Here is a 16,414-nt window from a genome sequence, read left to right on the forward strand (position 1 = left end):
CTAAATGTTAGAGATGTCACCCTTTTTCTCTAAAATCAGAAGTGTAGCAGCAAAGGCTAACTTACTTCCTTTCCACCTATAGTCATAATGGGAAATTTTATAGTACATCATGGCAGATAAATAAATAACTTCTATGAAACTTAGTGAACTGGCACTGTTCCTCAACAACCAGTAAAATATCACTTTAATGGATAATAAGGCATAATGCTTTCCTTAATATATTCAAAACATATATATGGAGTATCTACTATTTGACTGGTATGGATCTATTTGCCAAGAAAACAGATGTGAATAATAATGATTATTACCAACATCACAACAGTTAGCAACTTATATAATGCTTAGTATGGGCAGTCACTCTCCTAGATGGTTTATATATAATCTTTCATTTAATCCTTACAGAAGGCTTGTAAGATGGGGACAATTATTACCACCATTTTAATAACGAGGCATGGAAGCTGGCTTATGTGATTTTCTCACAGGTACCTATGCAGTAAGTAGTAAAGCTGAGATTCAAACCAAAGCAATCTGTTTGAGTCTGCACTCTCATGGAATTGAAAGACAATAACAAATAAGTAAATACATTAATCAACAGGACAGTTTCAGCTAACAATAACTGTTATAAAGAAAATAAAACAGGATAATGAGTTAAAGAGTGGCTGGGGGGAGTAATATTAGATAGGCTGGTAAAAGAAGATATATATTGCATGCAAGAAACATTTATTGATCATGTGCAATGTGCCAAATTCTATTCTAAGCTTTAAGGATCCATCATGAAGAACCAGACAACGTTTCTATCCCCATGGAGCTTAGATTATAGTAGAAGAGACTGTTAATAAATAATTCCAAAAATAAATATATAATTATAAATTATACTCACAATTTTATAAGTATGACAAAGGAAACATAAAGGAGTGGGATGAGAGTTGATAACAAGAGGAGCTAATTTAGATTGAGAGGAAGTGGTCAAGGGAAGCTTCTCTGAAGATGTTCGACTTAAGATATGTCCTGAAGAATTAATGAAACTTAACCAGATAAGGAGAAGAACATTCCACAGTAAGAGGAAAGCATATGTGAAGTCTCTAAGGTATGATAGAGCTTGATGATTTCAAGGAACTGAAAGGCTATTATGACTAGATCACAGAAGTCAACGAGGGAATGGTGAGAGGTGTCAAAAGATCGCTAGGTTGCTGTATGCCTAAACAAATTGAAAGAGCAAGTTTAGATGTAGGGAGATCCAGTTAGAAAAGTATTCCGTAATCTGGCTTGGAGTTTCTCAAAACCATGTATAGGTTGGGCCTCGGTCACTACATATCACAGCATTTGGAAGAGGTTCATAAAAGGGAAACTCTAGTAATCTTGAACAAGGAGGAGAAAGACGAATGTTAAGGTCAGAGAATGTTTTATTAACTACTATATTCCTGGTGCTCGGAACATGGATACTCAGTGATAGTATGGAGAAGTGAGATAAACTGAACAAGCCTGGAGACTACATATGCACAATTATTCACCAGACTGAAATATAAGGTCTAGGGAGATTGCCCACCCGGCACTGAATCTTGAAAGAAGTTGGTTCAGCTACATGTTTCCCAATCTTTTATGTGCATAAAAAATCACCTGGGGATCTTGTTAAAAATGCAGATTTCCATTGAATAGTTCCGGGAAGACAGTCTTTGATTTTGCAGTTCTAACGAGCTCCCAAGTGATGCTGATGATGTTAATCCCCTGACCACACCTGGAGTAGCATTTAACAAGGCCCAGATGATTCATATGTACATTAAAATTTGAGAATCACTGGTCTCAATGACTTCTAATTAGGCTCCTTTTCAACCCTTGGATTTGACAATTCTAGTAAGTACATTCAGGACGGATGAAAATGATTAGGATTATTAAATTATTTTTCCCAAAAGAAGAGTAGCTGAAAACAAAAGTTAGTTCAAGATGAAGTTAGGCAAATTCAAAGAATGACAGATTCACACATAAAGGGCTGTTAAGAGAAGCTGGAGAGTTCTACAGCTACCTAAGCTCTGTTTTTAGCCAAAATGATTGCTTACGGCATAGAAATAGCACAGCTCTACATTACTGGTGAAATATTTGTTTTGACTACTGTTCATCTGCATTGATTCCTTTAAGTGCACAACACAGCTCTCTGTTTTATGCCTATTGGGTGCTCAGCTAGACTTCTCTGTGGGCCCAATGCTGCTGCAGTCACTGGTGGCTGGGCCATGACCTAAGGAGGCAGCCAGATGAGGACAGAGATGCCTTTGCCAGTTGTCACTCATCTGCATAAAATCATCCAAAGATGTCCGGGACTAAGGCAGACATCTATCTTCCACCTCTAGGACTAAGCAAAGTCATAGATTTTCTGTTCTACACCATGGCCTAGAGGATCTTGTCCTTTAGTTACCTTATTTCCCTTCAGGACTGTCTTGATGTTGTTACTGCAGAAAAATGGGGTTTTCTTACCTGATGCTCATAAACAAGCCAATTAATTATGGCATCAGCTTCTTGGAAAAGAAATCAGCTTTATTCTGCAAAAATCGATCTGCAGGGAAACAGGGGGCATGTGCCCTCAGATCTGTCTCCCTGATTCAGGATTTGGGGCAAAATTTAAGAGGTGAAGGAGAACAGGCTGGCATGCAGAAACACTGGCAGGACAGGTTTTGATTGGTGGGCTTCAAGCATTTTTGGTAAGGTTCTAAACAAGTATGATGAGGTTCTAAACAATTATGGTAAGGTGGGAAGGAATTTTAACACCAGATATTCCTGAATGATGTATCCCTTGCTTCTGATAAGAGGCCAACTTTTAAGTTCTGGCCATGTCCCAGTCCTTTGGTTCTGTGTGGAGGAGAATCTTTGGTTCCATGGTCATTTCAAGTCAAGATTTCTTCTTCTGCACATGCTGTGGCTATGTGACTTTGCAAATTTCCTGAAAGACAATTTCTTAACCATTCTGTTGATAAGAGATGGGGTCTGTTCGAACTCGCTCTAAATGTGCTTGTGGTTATAATGTTAATCTAAAATGAGTTTATCTATCAATAAAGTTCATCTAAAAAAATAGCTCCTCCTAGTTTAAAATAGCACTTTTTATGTTTATTTGCGTCAAGTAAGGGTGTGGGGCAGGGAGTAGAGGGAGTGATTTCCAAAATATATCTACCATTTTCCTTCCAAGGAAAGTCCAGCCCAGCACATAAACCAGGCCCTTCTATTGTTGAGCTGCTAACATAAACAGCTTTACCATGCCAATTTCCGGAAAGAAGACATCTAGAACAATGATTCTCCCACTTTGTAATATATTAGAATCACAAGAAGGGTTTTTAAACATCCCTATACCCAGATCACACCCAAAACCTCAGAATCTCTAGGAGCAATGCAGCTCAGACAACAGTATATTGTAGAGATCTCCAGGTGATCCTAGTGTGTGTGCAGAGAAGTTGAGAATCACTGGTGTCTTATTCCTTTCCTAAGAAATGCCTGTACCTTTTAACTGTGGCTATTTGGAAACAAAGCCCTCAGATGATTTTTTTATTACATCTGTGATAATTGTAACAGGGAAGAAGCAGGGGAAAGGAGATAGCCTTAGGCCAGTGGCTCTCAGCTGAGGGTAATTTTGTCCCCCAGGGATGTGTGGCTATATCTGGAGAAAATTTTGTTTGTTACAATTGGGGAAGTGAGGGGTGCTACTGGCATTTTGTGCATAGAGTTCAGGATGCTGCTAAACTTTGGCCCCAAATGGCAATAGTGTCAAAGCTGAGAAATCCTGCTTTAGAGGGGCATAGCCTAATAGTGCCTCACAAATCCCACTTCATGGACATTTTCCAACCTGATATAAAGTTAGTGCCTGGCCTCACCAGAACGACCAAAACACATACAAATGGACCCCATTGTCTTGACTTTAGGGATATTTCTAATGTTCATTATATACTTATCACAACCTATTTTGTGTGTGTGTGTGTTTGTGTGTGTATGTGTGTGTGTGAGAGAGAGACAGAAAGAGAGAGAGAGGAAAGAGAGAGATTATTAGTGATTTGAACAGAATAGCATAACTTGCAATGGGCAGGAGAATCTGCCACTGATCTGATATCTCACTTCTATTACTAAACAGAATTTGTGGAAAGATGAGTGGTGCACCTCTCTTTTAATTGCCTCCTGTTTCTTTGTTGAAATTATATAACTTTGATAAATTATATAACTTTCTTTGTTGAGATTATATAACTCCCACCAGGCTGCAAATAAGCTACACTCAAAAAAGTGATGGATGTGAGCATGTGAGCTGTCATGTAATAAAGATAAAGATTTCTTTCTCTGAAAATATATAGCTTCATGGAGAGACATAGTCTGCCTGAACTTGTGCAGCTATTATGAACATTCTGTAAGTGTTAGAAAACAGGCTTGTAATCAGCTTTATAAATGAGTGCCAGGCAGTTCCTAATAACTGATGCACATTGCATGCAGGAAAACTCTCTTGAGGCATGGTTCCTGGAATCAGATATTCAGTATTAATTACCAGGGAAATTTTCCTAAGCAGGAAATGGAAAATTACAGACTCAAAAATCTAAAAATATTAGCATTACATATACATGGCTTGTTTAGATAGAGACATGGTCACTGTAGTATTGTGTAGTCATTGAGCTCCCAGCAAAAGCCCTCCCTTGACACCTCAACACCTCCCACCTGGATGTGGGTGAAAAGGGAGTGAGCACAGAAAAATAACAAAATTGAGGCGCTCAGAAAGCGAGAAACAGAGGTACCAAACTCCAACTTGACTTACAATTTTGCAAAGGGCTGGACCTAAATATAGCTTATAGTTACAGTTAACTTTTATTGAGTTATTTCTATGTGCTATTAACTGTGCAAAACACTTTGCACACACTTTTTCACAATGACTTTGTGAGAAAGGTATTATTATGCCCACTTTACCAATAAAGAAATTAGAAGTTTGGGCAAGTCAAATGACTTGCCCAAGATTATATAACTATAGAGTGATAGAATTGTTCCTCTAACCTAAGTCTATCTGACTCCAAAATCCATGTGCATAACAGCTGTGCTATACTGGGACTATAAAAAGGAGAAAAAAGGAATAAATAATTGGGAATCATAGAATTCTAAAACTGGAAGCAAGTTTAGAGATAAAATACTTTAGTCTTCCTTTTTTAATAGAAAGGAACCAGTGTCCAGAGGGATAGGATGATTTGGCTAAGGACAAACAACTCCTAGTCAATTACTTCTTCTACTATACTATCCTCAAATAAATGCATGTCTCTTAGAACCATTCAGTATCAGGCCTCTACTATATATAGCCCTGCAACCCTGAACTAGATACTAAGAGAGAGAGAGAGGAAACAAAGATCATATTATTTCCAGTGTCAAAGTGCTTTCAGTAGAATTTTGAACAATGAAAACTCTCAAGGTTTGTTGATTTTGTAATACTCCCAAATAAGGCAAGTCCATATAACATAAGCTGTGGTCATAAGAACAAAAAGAAAATGGAGGAATGCTGTGATCAGAGCCAAGGGAGAGGAAAGCATGCTTCCTAGAAGAGGTAGATGCATTGTTTTCACTTGAGGCCTCTTGGTGATAACAGAAAAGAATATGCCACACTCAAAGTCACCTTCAGATATGTGAGGTTAGGCATAAAGATGTTGGTGAGACATGGAGGGTCTCACTTATTCATTAACAGGCTACACATCCTAGGACATATCATTTTACCTCCAGGTTTCGGTTTCTCTGTAGCGAATAACAAGTTCATCTTACTTAACAGACCTTAGAAGGGCGCTGCCAGGATTACAAACAAATGTTTGCAAGGTACTTGGAACAGCATGAACCAAAGTTGCATTCAACTTACAAAACACTATAATTACATAGGGGTAGCTGCTTTATGGAAAATTTTGATTTATCCAATTTTTAAATTTAAAATATCACTGCAGGATATTAATGTTATACTTTTTTCAACTGTAAAGTTTAGTAAAATGTATTTATTGATTTTCTAGTACAAAAATTTACATAGTTCTCACTAAAAATAGACCTTACACTTTATAGAGTCTTTGGTTACCCAGAGTTTTGCCGAACTTATAACTCCAGATTCTATGTGTGTTTTTACATGTTGTCCTGCCTCCACCATGCAAACTATACACATTATGGAATCAGAAGGAAACCAAAGATTTGAAAACGACTTCGTTAGGGAAGGAGAAATTTGAATACAGTTCATACATTGCATATTTTAGATACAACCATTTTGTTCCTTTCCCTGAAGTGTTAAGGGCATGGTAATTTTTAAACTGAAATCAGGAAAGGAATTTAGAAAAAAAATTATTATTTCCCAGGGTTGTGGGGTTAATCTACTCAGTGGTCTTCTATGTGAAAGCCATTCCTTTTTTTCTCAAGTTATAGGGAAAGCACATCCAACCCCTTAGCTGGCTTCTAGCAGTCTGAGAGCAGAGAACAGAGACTGATAATTGGAATGAGAGAGCCTAGGGAGATCAGAAGGTTCTACTATGATTATGTTGTCAGAAAAAAACCATAGAGATGAAATGGTCAAGGTGAACTATTATATTTGGAGCATGTCATTATGGTCTGTGGAATTCTCAAAAGAAAGGTCAATTATCCCAATCTGTAGTCCAGAGTAGGCTTCCTTAGGAGTACAGGAAGCTTAAAGTTATTCTTACAGTCAGGTAATAAAAAGGAAAAGATAGCTTTTAGGTATGGATAAAAAGAAAAGTGTGATAAGGGGACATAGCATAGCGTAGACAAGTAGTTTCATACCATGAGGAAACTAAGCCCATCACTAATGAGAATGCTGAACCAAGGCTAAATTACAACAGATAGAGGAGTCACAGTTTTTACCGGCTTTATAAGAAAGGCATGTCTCCCATTAAGCAATACAAGACTATACACAAATATAAAGAGACAGAGCTATGTGAAAGATAAAGTGTAAGGACAGCAGCAGCTACAACAATAGCAAGAGCTGTAATTCAGGCAGAATTCTTGCTACATTTCAAACTGGACTAAAGTAAGTACAAAGGGAGCCTGAGAGGCCCCCTACAGTGAACATACTTCTAGAAGCATTATTTTCCAATGCTAGACTCAAAGGACAACACCTCTGAGATCAATAGAGACACATTTTTAGTTTAGTAAAAACTTAGCTTTAAAAGAAGCCCCACTGAGCAAAGAAGGTTTATTCAATAAAAGGTGCTGACACCATTGGTTGACTATTTGTTGGAAAATATGAAGTCAGTTCTCTACTTCAAGCCTCACACCAAAATTATTTCCAGATGGATATGAGTGAATTATAAAAATTAAACCACTGGGGGCCAGCCCAGTGGCCCAGTGGTTAAGTTCACACGCTCTGCTTTGGCAGCCCATGGTTTCACTGGTTTGTATCCTGGGCACGGACATGGTACTGCTCATCAGGCCACGTTGAGGCAGCCTCCCACATGCCACAACTAGAAGGACCCACAACTAAAAATACACAACTATGTGCTGGGGGGATTTGAAGAGAAGAAAAAAAAATTAAACCATAAAAGGACTAGAAGAAAATATAGGTAAATAGTTACCTATTTTCTTCGTGGGAAAAATCTTGCTAAGCATAAAATCAAAGGCAGAAATGAAAAGGAAAATGATATATTTAAATACATAAATTTTTGAACAAATCGGGAGGCATTTCCAACATAGATTACAAAGGGCTAATTGTCCTTAACATATGCAGAACTTTTCAAAATCAATAAGAAAGTGATAAATACCTCCAGGAGCATGATGAACTAAATCAGGGGTTGGCAAACTATGGCCCATGAGCCAAATCTGACCCACTGCCTGTTTTTGTAAGTAATGTTTCATTGGAACACAGCCATGCCTACTCATTCACGCATTGTGTAATAGCTACTTTTGTGCTACAAAGGCAGAGTTGAGTAGTTGTGACAGAGATCCTATGGCCATAAAGCCTAAAATGTTGATTATCGGGCACTTTACAACAAAAGTTTACCAATGCCTGAACTAAAGAGATAAAAAGTATTCACAGAAGAAGAAAGGTAACTGGCCAATCTATTTATAAATATAAATGTTTTGATTTACTAGTCATCAAAGAATGCAAATCACAAAAATAAGACACCAGGTTCACCTATCAAACTGGCAGTACTAGGAAATGTTCAGGGAAAGGTGTCTTAAGCATCATGGGGTGCAATGTGAATGGGTGAACTTTTTCTTGGGGATATTGTACCAAAGACTTTGCAAATGATCATAACCCTTGGGCACAGTAGTTCCACTGCTAGTATTTTGTCCTGAGGAAATGAAAGATATGCACAAATATCTATGTATAAGGATATTCCTGTAAACATTAATAATCCTCCAAAACTGAAAACAATTATATTTTAGAAAAATATTTAACAGGGGATAATATTCACAGTATAATTTTAAGTGGAAGAAAAAATATCTGCGGTAGAGGAACCCAGCCTAATCTCAAATCTTGTGTCCTGCTGCAATTTAGACATGATTGGTCTCATCTGACAACTAGTGGAGTGAACCCACCCGAAGTATACTATGTAGGAGAACAAGGAACTTCTTTAAACGGAACTCATCTTAAGGGAAGAGGAAGGTACACAGAACAAATTTGGCCAAGAATGGCAACTTGACCTAAAATAAGGCCCTTGTCATAGATCTCTATGAATCTCCATTCCCCCCACCATAAAATGGGAACAATAACACCTTCCTTGCCTCATTCACCAGTTTATGTGTCTTAAATAAGGTGGTATATGTTAAAATTCTTTGAAAACTGCCAGGTGTTATTCAAATGTGTTGGTCTTATTAGTTTAGGTGATCAGAGGCAATTCCTCAGAAACTTAGCTCATGAGATAGGTTCGTTTATCATTAACTCCTGGTGCTTTCTTCAGCTGTGGCAATTAATTTCACTGAGATGAACGCTTTTGATACTGTTTCAGGTGGAAGAGGTTTTCCTCACAAGGGGCTTAGTTTTTAATTTCCAGTAAGGTTGAAAGGCAAGAATCTAAGAACAGTAGGGCTTCTGATGTAGCCCAGTTAATGCTGCAATGTTTTATTACCTCCATTTGCTATAATACTACTTTTATTAATATAGGCATCTTCTCGACTCACGCTATCGTACCAGCCACATGTGCATGTGTTTAAAATTAACTTCTACGATCCTTTCGCTTTCACAGGAGCCTCACATCTTTTTTTTTCCTTTTATGTTTAATTGGACTATACTTCCCACTGCCACCAACCCCTCCTGCTTGCCTCAGTGCAGAATGCAAATATCTTGATGCCTTGCTTTAACTATCAGGATAGCTGGGGAGGCAGTAACGAAAATAACTTAGCACTCACTGTTAAGTTATTTTTGTGTATCAAGAACGTACCTGTTGAAAGTTGTTTAACATCAAATTGATGGAGAAAAGATAAAGATGAGTCTTTCTCTCTTTCCTTCTATGTCACTACTATTCTTTCCATCACCCATGCTTCAAACATGGGGAACATTCTCAACTTGAAAATTCCCTATGTCCTCTCCAAGTCATGTTATTTTATTTCTCCTTGCCTCTCATTTTCCACTGTCATCACTTTAGTCCAGTATTTCTAAGATTTTAGCATGCATCAGAATCCCCTGTACCAACTGTTAAAAGCATAGATAACTGGGCCCCACTCCCTGAGTTTCTGATTCAGTAGGTCTAGGATGAGGCCCAAGAATTTGCATGTTTAAACAATCCCAGATGGTGTTCATGCTGTAGTCTGGGGAACACACTTTGAGAACACTGTCTTAATCTACTCCTTCTAAATTAGTGTAACGGCCTTGTAACATTCATTCCTCCAATTTGCTATACATGCCTACCCCATACAGAAGAGAAATATGGTCAAAATGCAGGCTCTGGAGTCAGACTAAATTGGGTTTGAACCTTTATTTACTATGTGACCTTGGACAAATTACTTACTATCTCTGAACTTCCATTTCATTATCTAAAATGTTGGATAATGATAGTACATACAGTCATGCATTGCTTAACGACGGGGATTCATTCTGAGAAATGCATTGTTAGGCAATTTTGTCATTGTGTGAACATCGTAGAGCATACTTACACAAACTGAGATGGTGTAGCCTACACACCTAGGCTATATGGTACTATTCTTATGGGAACATCATCATATATGTGGTTCGGTGTTGGCTGAAACATCATTATGCAGTGTGTGACCGATTATCATAACATCATTGTGAAGATTAAATTAGATAATATAAAGCACTCAGCACAATGCTTGCTAAATTTTAAGAGCTCAGTACATCGTAGCTGTTATCATAATTTACCAGAGAAGTAGTTTTAAGACTCTTAAGTTTTACACATCTCTACTAATAGCTCTACAACAGTCAAGAGCTGAAAATGGTTTTGATCAAATAAGGCTACTGGAAACATGTCCTAATGAAATAATAAAAGACATGCACAAAGATGTCTGTGTAAAGATGTGCATTGTGGAGTTATGTATAATAGTACATACTGGAAATATGTGCCTAGTGATACTAGAGTTGTCAAATAAAGTATGGAACATTAGTAACAAAGGAATGCTATGCTACCATTAACAAAGAGAAGCAGTGTAGCAGAGTGACCGAGTGTGCAAGCAAGGCTCAGAAAGCAAGGCTGTCTGGACTCAAAATGCCAGCTGCCCTATTTACAAGTTCTGTGACCTAGGATAAGTTGAAGTGAACTCAAGTTCTCTTGCTGCTAAGCCCACCCTGACTTCACACTCTCTTAAAGTGTTCAGTATTCTATATTGTTCCTGAGACCAAATCATTGCCTTGTATCCCATTTCTAGTGACAGGATGTTCGTTGCATTCCTCAGTACAGATCCCCTTCCTTGCCGCTTCCCCACAGTAGGCCATGACTTCTGGCACACTATTTTGCTCTTGGTAGTCCTTCCTTTCCCAGAAACTAGAGTCTCATTCTTCAGCCCTGTATTAGTTATCTATTGCTGTGTAACAAATTACCACAAACTTAGCAGCTTAAGAGAACACACATTACTATCTTATAGTTCCCATGGATCAGGAGTCCAGGCACAGCTTATCTGGTCCCTTGGCTGTGGGTCTTAAAGGCTATGCTCAATGTAGTGGCCAGACTGTGTTCACATTCACAGTCTCAATTAGGTTGTTGGTAGAATTAATTTCCTATTTTTATAAGATTGACAGCCCTAGATTTTTCTGGCTGGATTTTTCTCAACTGGATGTTGCCTTCAGGTTCTAGAAACTTCATACTTTTTAGAGGCCACTCACAGTTTCTTCTCACATGGGATTCCTCAACATGGATGCTTACTTCATTGAGCCAACAAGGAGAATCTCACTCCAGTTATATAATCCCACCACCTTTGCCATATTCTATTGGTTAGAAGTTAAGCCACATGTCTCACACTCAAGGGGAGGCAATTATACAAAAGTGTGGGCACCACAGGGGCAGGATATTATTGGGGGTCACCTTAGGGTTGATCCGCCACAAGTACATACCAGGAAGCTCACTACCTGATATCTGCTGACAGATTACCTTGATGTAGACTACTTGCCCAGCTGAATCTCTGAATATTAGATGGCCCTGAATTTCCTGTATTCCACCTGACTGTCCATTGGGATACTCCATTTCTTTCCAACCTTTTATTTTGAAAAAATTCAACCCTATGCATAAGTTGAAAGAATATTACAAGGAACACCAGTATGATACCCTTCATCTAGGTTCTCTAACTGTTACCATTTTACTACATTAATTCTCTCTCTTGTATATACATATATGTACATGCATACATTTCTTTTTCAATGAGCCGTTTGAAAGTACATTACAGACATCATGACATGTAACCCATAAATAATTCAGCATGGATCTCCTAAGAACAAAGTATCATCCTACATAACCACAATATTATTATCCCACCTAAGAAATTTAACATTAATATGATAATATTACCTAATATACTATAAATTTTCAAATATCCAATTATTCGAATAATGTTTTTTATAGTTCTTTTCCCTCAGGATTCAATTCAGGATCACATGTTGTTTTTAGTTATGTTTCTTTAGCTTCCTTTAATCTAGAATATTCTTCCAAATGTGTGCCTGTGTGTGTATCCTTGATGACACTGACAATTTTGAGGATTACAGGCCTGTTGTTTTATAGAATGTCCTGTAATATAAGTTTGTCTAATTGTTTCATCATGACTGGATTTAGGCTAAAGATTTTGGCAAGACTATCACGTAAGTGATATTGTGCTCTTCTCAGTGCATCTTATTAGGAATCACATGTTACTTTGTTCCATATTCATGATAACTTTGTTCTCTTAGTTAGGAAATGGTTTCTGCCATTTTATCCAGTGTAAAGGCATATATATATGTACATATACATATATATATGTATACATATATATATAATTTGTAGAGAACAATCTTTGAGACAATATAATATCCTGCTCTTCAAAAACTTTTCACCTTAGGGCTTTAGTATCATTGATGGTCCTTGCCAAACCAGTTACCAAATCCATGGTTACAAAATGGACATTTTTGAATTTTATCTTTCTTCTACATTTATGAATTGTTATTCTTCCATAAAGAAGCTATTTCTCTTCTCCTCTACATTACCATTTTTGTGTGAATGTAAATATTCTTATGAAGTCATAAATTTTTTAATTGAATGTGTTACAAATCATTGCCATCATTTTTTTATGACCAAGTTTTCCAAAATTTTACCACAGAGAGCCTACATTCCTTGTTATATATTCTCAATTTTTGAGCACTTCCTTACTTTCAGTCATGAGATGTTTGTTCCAAGCTCGCCTTGTACTTTGCCTGGAATTAGATATTTCTTCAAGTATCACTGACTTCTGGTGTAAAGTGATATTTGGAAACTAAGGTCTGACTGCTATATGTGCTCATTGCTACTCAAAGGGATACCCCATTATTACTTACTAGATTTCCCTTACATCAGCTACGTTTTTGTATTCACACCTATAGCTTCCCACTATACTCAGTGGAAATAAGAAAAGCCTGGTTAAAATGCCTAGGGGAGAGAGAATACCAACACTTCCCGTTTCACTCTGTGATCCGTAATAATCAAGGTATTGATAACTGCTGTCTCAATTCTCCCAGGAATTCTGAACCCAGTGATAGAAGTAGAAAACAGAGATAGAAAGAGAGAGGGAGGGAGAGAAAGAGAGGGAAAGATAAAGATATGCAAATATGGCATAAAGATATTGGTGTACCCCAGGTCTCTCTCTTCAGACATCATCACTATATATAGTGTATCCTAGGTTATCTCCTCTTAGATACATGTCTCTAGATAGTATCCATATCTCCAGCTTTGACCTCTCCCCAGAAATTTGGACTTGTGTATCCGGCTTCCTCCTTTCCATCTCTATTTGAGTACGTAATAGGCATCTCAAACATAACATGTCAGAAACAAAACAGTTCTCCCATCTCGTGTCTTCCTCATCACAGCAAATGTAACGATCTTTCGCTTGTGGCTCAAGCTCCAAACCTAGGAATCATCCCTGATTTCTCTTTTATCTCCACTTCCCATATCCAATCCAATAGGATTCCTAGCAGCCCCATAGCTTAACTACACCCTAAATCTGAACACACTTAACTGTCCACCATTGAAATTCTAATTCAAAAATTCAAATAGAAAGCATGGAATTCAAAATTCTATTATTCTATCTTTCTAAAATTTCTAAAATTTCTTTCTAAAATTCTATCTTTCACCTGGAATTCCTAAGTTGCCTTATAACAAGACTTTTAGTTTTCCTGTGTGTTCACCTAAAGTCCACTAGCCACACAAAAGATAATAACTTAAAAATGTAAATTGGGGGCCGGCCCCATGGCCAAGTGGTTATGTTCACACTCTCCACTTTGGTAGCCCAGGGTTTCCTGGTTTGGATCCTGGGCGCAGATATGGCACTGCTCATCAGGCCATGCTGAGGTGGCATCCCACAGAACACAACCAGAAGGACTTACAGCTAGAATATACAAATCTTTCCCTTATCAGAGGGTCTTGCACTAGTCCCTCTAACTCTTGTCCCATTTCTCAGTAGGGCTGACTTATTCTCACCACCCATGCTTTAATTTAAACATCACCTTGTGAGAGAGGACTTTACCATCTAATATAAACAAGGACCTTCCAATTAGTCTATCTTTTCGAAAACAATCTCTTTTCACAATCTCTTTTCACAATCTTATTTGTCTACCTTTTTACTGTCTGATCTTCCCAGTTCAACAGAAGGTCCAAAAGAACAGAGTCTTCTTTTGCCTTGTTCTCTGTTCTATGCCCAGCACTTAAAAGAGTGTCTCACATATAAGAGGTGTCAAGTAAAACATGCTAAATAAATATATGGAAAAACTAAAAAAAATAAATATTTCAGGATTGGGGTCAAGTTAAGAACATCTACTGAGTAAGTATTTTAAATTGTGATGTCAGTTGAGATATACAAAATCGCTTAGTTATTCCTTTTTCTTTTTTCAAATTCATGGACATTTTGCAATTTCTACACTGTTATGGAAGAAAGAAAACCATAGCATATGTGTCACAATTTATATAGTAGGTAACATGTAATATTATGTTCATGACAGATATAAAGATATTCTTCGCCTGTTTGGGAACTTGGGGAAGCTTCTACTCTCTTGTGCTCTTCACCACATCAACAGGCGCATGTAGATGAAAGAGGCAAGTGGCAGGGGCTTTTATGACGAAGATCATTAGGGTCCTTTGCCAGCTGTTCTCAAACTGCATCATGTAGAGGCTTATGCCTACAATCTAGGATCCAGTTCAGTCCTACACTATAACCATGAGGCTTCACTCTCTTTTTGAGAGCTGTTAATTTTATGACAAACAGTTAGCCAACCTGTTTGGAAAATGTGTCCCTTGTGACTATTCTTTCAATCAAATTCACTCAGCATTTGCTTAGGAGCACCTTACAAAATAAATTGACCCCAGTGAAAAGTAAGGAACAGGAGAAAACAGGGAGGAAAAGACTGACAGCACATTTCTTAGATTTTAGGACCCCTCATTCACATTTGAGGATAAATAAATCATTACCACAAGAAATGTATGTAGTAGAGACTTCAGTATTTGTTGTATTGATGTAGATTTATATCTCACTTATATATTTATATGTCATTTATTCTGAACAATCCCACAGGATGAGTTCTATTATCTGCTAAATGCAGAGGAGGAAACACTCAGAGCTGCTAACTATTTTTCCAAGGCTTCACACAAGTCTACTTATTTGCACAGCCATGTTTCCAATCTGTCTGATTTGCTTCAAGGTCTGTGCTCTTTCAACTATATCATAATGCCTCAATAAGGGGTAGCAGAATATCTCTAAGGTGGAGGGATATATAGTTAAAAGGAAAAAATGAATTTTAACTTTTTAAGACAAATCTTCTCTTTCCTCTGGATTTCCCAGAAATGAGACATGGCCATTACCTGTATATCCTGGCACAGTTTGCCCATTGATTGACTCTAAACTTGTCAAACTGCCTCCACAAAACATGTTTACCATAAACCAATTCTTTCCTAATTTCACTATGAATGTCAAGGTTTTAGGACAGTGAAGTAAGTCAGACTTTTGTCTAATACAATGAGAGAACAACACAGAACTCCGCATAAAAAGAGACTGCTCAGACCTGTCCAGAATAATTTAGTTGCTGAAGTAGCACAAAGACCTTGCTATGGTGTTTTTCCTATAAGAATAGCATGGCCCCAAGGACTAGGCTTGAGTGAGACTCTGGAGGATACTGCAATTTCATTAAAAAAATGTGTTTTATAGTCTTATAACTTTCCAACCTTCACAAACAAAAATTCATTTCTAGCTGAAACTTGATGTCATTCTTTTCTGGCTGGAACGTGAAGATTTGGGGAATGGGTAAAGGAAATTTATTGAGTTGTTAAAAATATATGATCTAGGTCTTGTCTAGTTTTCACCTCTCTGGCTCATAAACACAGTTGTTTTCTTTCATGCTTCATTTCTGTCAATCATTGTGACAGGCATAGTGGAATTCCCATCCTCTGCCTTCCCAAACAAAAGCAAAATAAACAAAATACTATTTTGATGTAGAACCTCAGCTTTTCAGTGAAGGTGAATTATTTTCCTTTTCCAATACACATTGAAATCTGTTCTCAGGTTGAAGGGAGTGTGGACTGCAATGGTATTCCTTAGCAAGATCAGTGATGAGGGAAGCATGAGAGTGGGCATTAGCCTAATCCAGTGAGGAAGGTAAAGGGGCAAAGACCTAGTGCAGTATGCTGGCTAGAAATGCCTCTAGCCCATCTGCTTGGGTCTTCCTTCCAGAAGTGAATTCAGAAAACTGTTTAGAAGCAACTTGTTAAAAATGTTTATGCTTTGAGTAGAGATTCTCAAAATAATAAAGGAATTGAAGGTGACCCAACTTAAAGAACTA

This window comes from Equus przewalskii, chromosome X (genome assembly GCF_037783145.1).
Source record: "Equus przewalskii isolate Varuska chromosome X, EquPr2, whole genome shotgun sequence".
In the NCBI taxonomy this organism is placed as follows: Eukaryota; Metazoa; Chordata; class Mammalia; order Perissodactyla; family Equidae; genus Equus; species Equus przewalskii.